General features: G+C 41.2%; 1 pseudogene; it reads left to right on the forward strand.

Annotated features, from left to right (window-relative positions):
- The first annotated feature begins 5611 nt into the window (after nt 1-5611).
- Nucleotides 5612-6634, forward strand: LOC114046206 (annotated as a pseudogene).
- The last annotated feature ends 416 nt before the right edge of the window (nt 6635-7050 follow it).

Consider the following 7050-nt stretch of genomic DNA (forward strand, 5'->3'; position numbering starts at 1 on the left):
GGTAATAATAATAGTAATAGGGCATTGAGACTAGACCTGTGTTTTTATTTATTTAGTTAATTCCATGGATGAGAAAACTCTTCCCACCAGTGCATGTTAGTTCCTTTTCTGCAACATATAGATTTAGGGAGTTGTTTAGACTATAGCAGCAAGAAGTTAAGTGACTTACCCAGGATCACAGAGACATGTAACATATACAAGACTTAAACTTAGGTCTTCCTACTTCCAAGGCCAGCTCCCTATTTCCTATACCATGCTAGTTCATTACTGATTTAAAAAATAATAATAACAAGAGGGGCACCTAGGTGGTGCAGTAAATAGAGCACTGGTCCTGGAGTCAGGAGGACCTGAGTTCAAATCTGGCCTCAGACACTTCATACCTGCTTATTATGTGACCCTAAGCAAGTCACTTAACCCTGATTGCCTCACAAAATAAATAAATAATAACAATAATATTAATCAACAACATCTTGCATTTCTAAAGTGCTTTATGGTTTGCCAAGCACTGTCATTTCTACCTTTGAAAAATCTGAGGTATATGATTCCTTCTGACCTCTGATACTGCAGCCATACTGGTGCAGGCCCTCATCTCTTCACGCATGGACTACTCCAATAGCCTACTGCATGATCTCCCTGCCTCAAGTTTCTCCCTACTGCAGTCCATGTTCCCTTCCTAAAGCTCAGCTTTGACAATATCATTCCCTTGTTGAAATTCTATGTTCCCTTTTACTTCCAAAAGCAAATAAAAAATCCTCTATTTGGTTTTTTAAAATCTTCATAAATTGGCCCTTTCCTACCTTTCCAGTTGTCTTACACCTTATTCCCCTCTACATACCTGACAATCAGTAACACCGGCCTTCTTGTTGTTCACATGACGCTCCATCTCCTGACTCCAAACGTTTTCTCTGTCTGCCCCTCATTCCTGAAATGCTTTCCCTCCTCATCTCTACCCCTAACTTCTCTGGATTCCATTAAGTCTCAGATAAAGTCTACTTTCTGCAATAAGCCTTTCTCAGTCCTCATTGATCTCAGAGCCTTCCCTCTAAGGGAACTTAGGGTATCCTATGGTATGGTGTGTGGGCCATATGTTGCACAGGCCTGCATAGGGTCAGAACCTAAACTAGAATGGAAATTGCCTTCTCCCTAGTCTTAGAGAGAGGCTGCTTCTTATAGATGTTGCTTAAGATGATACTCCCAACTTATCTGGTACATAGTTGTTTGCATGTTTGCCCCATTCGATTTTGAGCTACTTGAGAGCAGGGATGATTTTTTTTTCATTTTTTCTTCATATCCCCAGTATTTAGCACAGTGCCTGATACATGATAGGTGCTTAATAAATATAAGTTGACACTTTACATATATTATCTTATTTGATATCCTTATAACATCTCTATGAGATAAGTGCTGTAGACATTATTCTCTTCATTTTATGAAAGAAGTCTAGTAAGTATGTGATGTTGAAGTTAAATGCAAGTCTTCCTGATTCTTTGGGAAAGATTTGGTCATCATTTTCCTTGGGAAAAGTAATGATAGAGGCTCCTCTATTGTTTTTTGTAACAACTCCATGATGACACAGTATAAAAAAAATGTCACTCAGGACACCATCCATTTAGTTTAATTCAGCAGCTGTCAGAAGGAAAGAATGTGGGATTCTCAGCTGATGATTCCTAACATTGTTTGTTCTGTGAAGTCACAGGGTCTTAAAATTATAACCTTTTAAATGTAGAAAAGCTTTTAGAGTTCTAATTCAACCCACCTATTTAATAAATGAGAAAACCTAGAGGCCTAGAAGAGAAATTACTTACTCAAAGTCACATGAATAGTAAACAGGGGAGAAAAGTTTTGAACCTGGGTCTTCTGACTTTAGACCCATTGCTCTTCCTGTTATGTTGATGATGCCCGAGGGTCTGTGCGTAAAAATTCCACCTCACAGCTCCTGATGTTGCCACGAGATTCTTAGAGGTGAGGGCCCACCAATGAGCTATTGATCAAACATGGCCACTTAGCTTCTTCAGATGAACTGGCTAGGACCAGAGGAGTCAATGGCCATGGCTTGACTATAAGTGTGCTAGGCTGACTTGTCTATATGAGCTGTGCTTCAGCCCATAATGGTGGCCCCATCTGCCTCCGCAGTCAGTATACAAGCTGCATTCAAGCATATTGTTCTGTGCTTTGAGATACCTCTCCTTTGAAAAGGATTGAACAAAATCAGCCTCTATTCTAACACTAATGTAGGCATTAAAAAGGTTAGAAAAACAGTTTCTGTGCGTGCACAGTGGCCAATTTTCAAACATTAACTCCTCTACCCTTAATATTTTCTGTAAGCCCCAAAGAAGATTTGTTCCACATGACAGACTAAATGGCTGCATCATTTTATTTAAAAGAGAAAAATTGATTTCGAGTTTATGAGAAGGCAAAAAAAAAAAGTGACAGGCCCCAGAAAACATTTTTTTTAAAAGATACGACTTTTAAAATGGTCAAATAGTCTTAAAAATATTTGTGAGAAAAATGTGTTCCCAGGCTAAGATCCTACGTGACGTATTTCAAACCAGAGTGCACTTTCACAGCTCAATTCTAAATCACTGATAATAGGACTTTATAAAAGGCAATTCTGACAACCCTTTAAGAAACCAAGGCACTAAGCAGATAGTATTAGAACTCCAGGAAAGTTAATTACTATGTCAGCTGTGCCAGGGGTTTAGGAGAGCCCCGATGCTTAGAACTGTGATTGTAGGCCGGCTTAATTTTGCTCCTATAATCTAGCCATGCAAATTAACACATACCCACAGATCCAGGGCCTTCCTGGAAATCAGTCCAGGGCTTAGCAAATCAGAATGACTGTAGCCTCACCTCAATGAAGCTTTTCCCAGATAGCCTGCTCACATCCATCAGTGAATCATTCACTCAAGTATTTATTGAGTACCCACAGGGTGCATGGCGAGTAAGTACCCCAGGGTCAATATTAAGGAAGGGCAGGAATCTCTCTTCTCTCAAGAAGCTTAAAATCTAGTAGGAGAACCAAGACCAACAAATGTGTAATCTACAGAAATATGTCATTATAATATTCACAGAAGTGCAAGGAGAAGAAAAGTGGGCCAAGAGCTAGGACAAGCCTACTAAGATCGCTAATTGGGGCAAGGTTGCTGTAGGATGAGCTTTGGAATTTCCATGGCAACTTAAAATGATAAAATAGCATTTTAATTATTTTTTAATGAGCAAAAAATCCATCTTCTCTTTTCTTCCTCCCTCCACAAATGAGAATGAAAGAAAAACAAAATTTCTGTCACAAACACATGTAGTCAAGCAAAATAAATTTCTGCATTTGCCATATCCAAAAACAAATTCTCTTTTTGCACTCTTGAACCCCTCACCTCTCTTGTGAGAGGGATAGCATGTTTCACCACTGGTCCTCTGGAATCATGATTGGTCACGATGCTGATCCAAGTTTTTAGTTCTTTCAAAGTCAATTAGCTTTACACAGTAAAGCTACAGTATTAGGCAATACTGTTGTCATTGCATACATTGTTTTCCTAGTTCTAGTCACTTGACTTTGTTCATACATGTCTTCTTGGATTTCTCTAAAACAATCTCCCTCATCATTTCTTACAGCACAATAAGATTCTATGATATTTATTACTATACCTGGGTCAGCCATTCCCTAACTGATGGATATCCCTTCAGTTTCCAGTTCTTTGCCATTTCCAAAAGAGTTATAAATATTTCTTATTTATCCTTAGAGTTTGTTTTCCTTAGGACTAATCCTTACCTTAATCTGCCCTCTCTCTACTTGCCCCCCCTTCTTTCTCCTTTTCCCTACTGTTTTCTTAAAGAATGAAATGTATTTCTACATCCAACTTTCCGTATATGTGTGTTCTTCCCTTATTTGAACAGATCAAATGTGAGGTTCAAGTGTTAGCTACTTCTCTCACCCTTTCCTTCTTGTCTGTATAGACTTCTAATTGTGAGCAGTTATGTGCAATAATTTTCCCTAATCTTCATGCCTCTTTCCTCCTCTAGTGTATTCCTCTCCCCTCTCTTTCCATTCTTCTTTTAAGATTCTCAAGACATTATAAAACCACTCCTAGGTTTTCCATCTAATTAGACCCCCTCTATGACCCCAATGATGATAGGGTTCAGTGGGTACACACATATCATGTCCCCATATTAAAATATAAACAATTCATCCTTTTTGGGAACCATTATGATTGTTCTCACATGTTTATTATATTTCTCTTTACTCCTATTTTTAAAATTCAAAGTTTTTATGCAGCTACCATGGTCTTTTCTATGGGAATACTTGGCTGTCCCCCCTTCATTAAAGATCCATTTTTCCCCTGCAGAATTATACTCAGCTTTGATGAGTAAGTTATTCTTGGATGTAAGTTTTTACCTTCTGGAATATTTAGTATCGCAAGTTCTCCATTTCTTTCTAGTAGTGATTGCTAAATTATGTATGATCCTGACTGTGGCTCCTCAGTATTTGAATTCCTTCTTTCTGGGTGCTTGCAGTATTTTTTTTTCTTTGACCAAGAACTTCTGGATTTTGGCTATAATGTTCCTGGAAGTTTTCTTTTGGGGGTTTCTTTCAGATGGTGACCAGTGAATTCTTTGTATTACTGCTTTGCCTCTGGTTCAAAGAGATCTGGACAGTTTTCCTTTAAGATTTCTGGAAATAGGATGTCTAAGCTCTTTTCTGATCATGGCTTTCAAACAGTCGAATGATTCTTATATTTTTTTCCTGCTTGATCTGTTTTCCAGGTCAGTTGCTTATCCTATAAGGTACCCTACATTTTCTTCTATTTTTCTTCAGTCTTTTGACTTTGTTTTAGTATTTCTTTCTGTCTAGTAGAAGTCAATAGCTTTTACTTGTCCCATTCTAATTTTTATGGAGTTTGTTGGTTGGACAAGGTTTTGTGTCTCTTGTGTCAAGCTGTTAATTCCCTTTCCAATTCTTTTCTTTTCAGTAGCTCTCATTTCTTTTCCAATTTTTCCTATAATGCCTTCAGTTCATTTGTTTAAAAAATTGTAAATTCTTTTTTTTACTCTTTCCTTACTTTTCCATAAATTCCAGTTCAGTTTATGCCCAATCTCTGTTTTCCTTTGAAGCTTTACTCTTAAATGTTTTTGGAGGCATTCTTTTCTGGGTTTGTGCCTTGAGTGTCCCTGTAAAATAGTAGCATTTATAATGGGATTTTGCACATGTGTGTGTGTGTGTGTGTGTGTGTGTGTGTGTGTGTGTGTGTGTTTGCTCATCCTTCTACCCACTTCTTAACTTCAGACTTCATTTTAAGGCCAGGGTCTGTATAGTTCTGGAGGGAATGTCTGGGTTGGTCCTACTCCTGCTTTGGTAGAAGGGAGAGGGAGTATTAAGCATTGTGTTATTCCAGGATATCAGGAATAGCTCAGTCTGGAAAACTTTAAGCTTTCAGTTCTCTGAACATGGTCTGAATCGAGACAAAGTTTAACCATTGTCTTCTTGGTCTGAGTTCTACAAGTTTCTGACTTGGGTTCCAGCCTGAACCATAGACCTTTGGGCTTACCTATTTGGAGTTTCAATAGATGTCTGTTGGACTCAGCCAACATTAGCCAACTGGAAAGTTCTGCTGGTTGAATGACAGAACTTCAGGCTCTCCCCTTGGTCAGGGATTCTTCCCCTTGGTCTGAAATCCAACCTCACATTGTCCATAATGATCTGCACACCAGGCACTCAGAGGACACTTGCCATGTGCACCTCGAAGGCCAGATGGACTTCGATGTGTACAACTGCCAGCACAAAGATGAGGACAAGCGAGTGGCGGAGGAGCTCTACTGCAAGGTCAGGGTTCTCTGCTGGGTCATGACGGGACCTCAGAACCTCAAGAAGGCAAGACACGTCAAGGCCACGTGGGGCCAACGCTACAAGAAGATCCTGTTCATGAGCCTGGAAGAGAACAAAGACTTTCCCACTGTGGGGCTGGACACCCGTGAGGGCCACCACCAGCTGTACTGGAAGATCATCCAGTATGTGTGTGAGCACCATCCAGACGACACCGACTGGTTCACAAAGGCCGATGACAACACCTACGTCATGCTGGACAACTGTCCCTGCACGACCCAGCCAAGCCCATTTACTTTGGGCGGCACTTCAAGCCCTATGTGAAGCAGGGCTACATGAGCGTGACCCTCGGCTAAGTGCTCAGCAAGGAGGCCCGCAGGAGGTTTGTGGAGGCCTTCAGAAGCAAACAAGTGCTCGCACAGCTCCTCCGTGGAGGACCTGGCACTCGGCAAATGCATGGAGGCCAGAGACTCACAGGACCCCAACCTATGTTGGATCTAGAACCTCATCTTAATGAAATTACACACACACACACACACACACACACACACACACATACACACACACACGCTTAAACTCATGACAAATGATTCCAGCTGCAAGGAGACCTTCCACGCCTTGGTCCCCGAGCACCACCTCATCAGTGGTTACCTGCCCAAGACCTAGTACTGGAATTGCAACTACTACCCGCCTGTCCAGGGCCCAGGTTGCTGTTTAGACCTTGCAGTTTCCTTCCACTTTGTTGACTCTCCCACTATGTATCAGCTGGAGTACCTCATGCATCACCTGCAACCCTATGGTTATTCCTGCAGATATTAGCCAGTCTTTCCCAAGGCACCAGTCAAGCAAATAAGTGAGGCCAACAAAAAAGAAGACCCCCCCCCCAAAAGAAATTAGGAAACTGGTAAAGAAGAAGCCCTCCAGAGCAAAAGGAGGCAGCATGAGGGCCCTGCGCCCCAGCAGCAGTGCAGGGATGAGAGCTCTTTGGACACTGGGAGCCTGCCAAGGAATCAGTTTTGGTCTGGGCTGCCTGTCCTGCTTATTCTCTTCAGGCTTCAGCTTCCTGTGGAGCCTAGAACTGAGATCTTTCTCCACTGCTGAGGCTCAAGACACAGAATGGATGCTTGCTTCTGAATTTATCCCTTAATCAATGCATAGCCTAGGACCTGTGACCATTCCTCACTCTGGAATGCTACCCCTAGGTGTAAGTTCCCATCTTGGTCCACCCTGGATCT

The sequence above is a fragment of the Vombatus ursinus genome, unplaced genomic scaffold, assembly GCF_900497805.2.
Source record: "Vombatus ursinus unplaced genomic scaffold, bare-nosed wombat genome assembly UNPS02014781.1, whole genome shotgun sequence".
Classification (NCBI taxonomy): Eukaryota; Metazoa; Chordata; class Mammalia; order Diprotodontia; family Vombatidae; genus Vombatus; species Vombatus ursinus.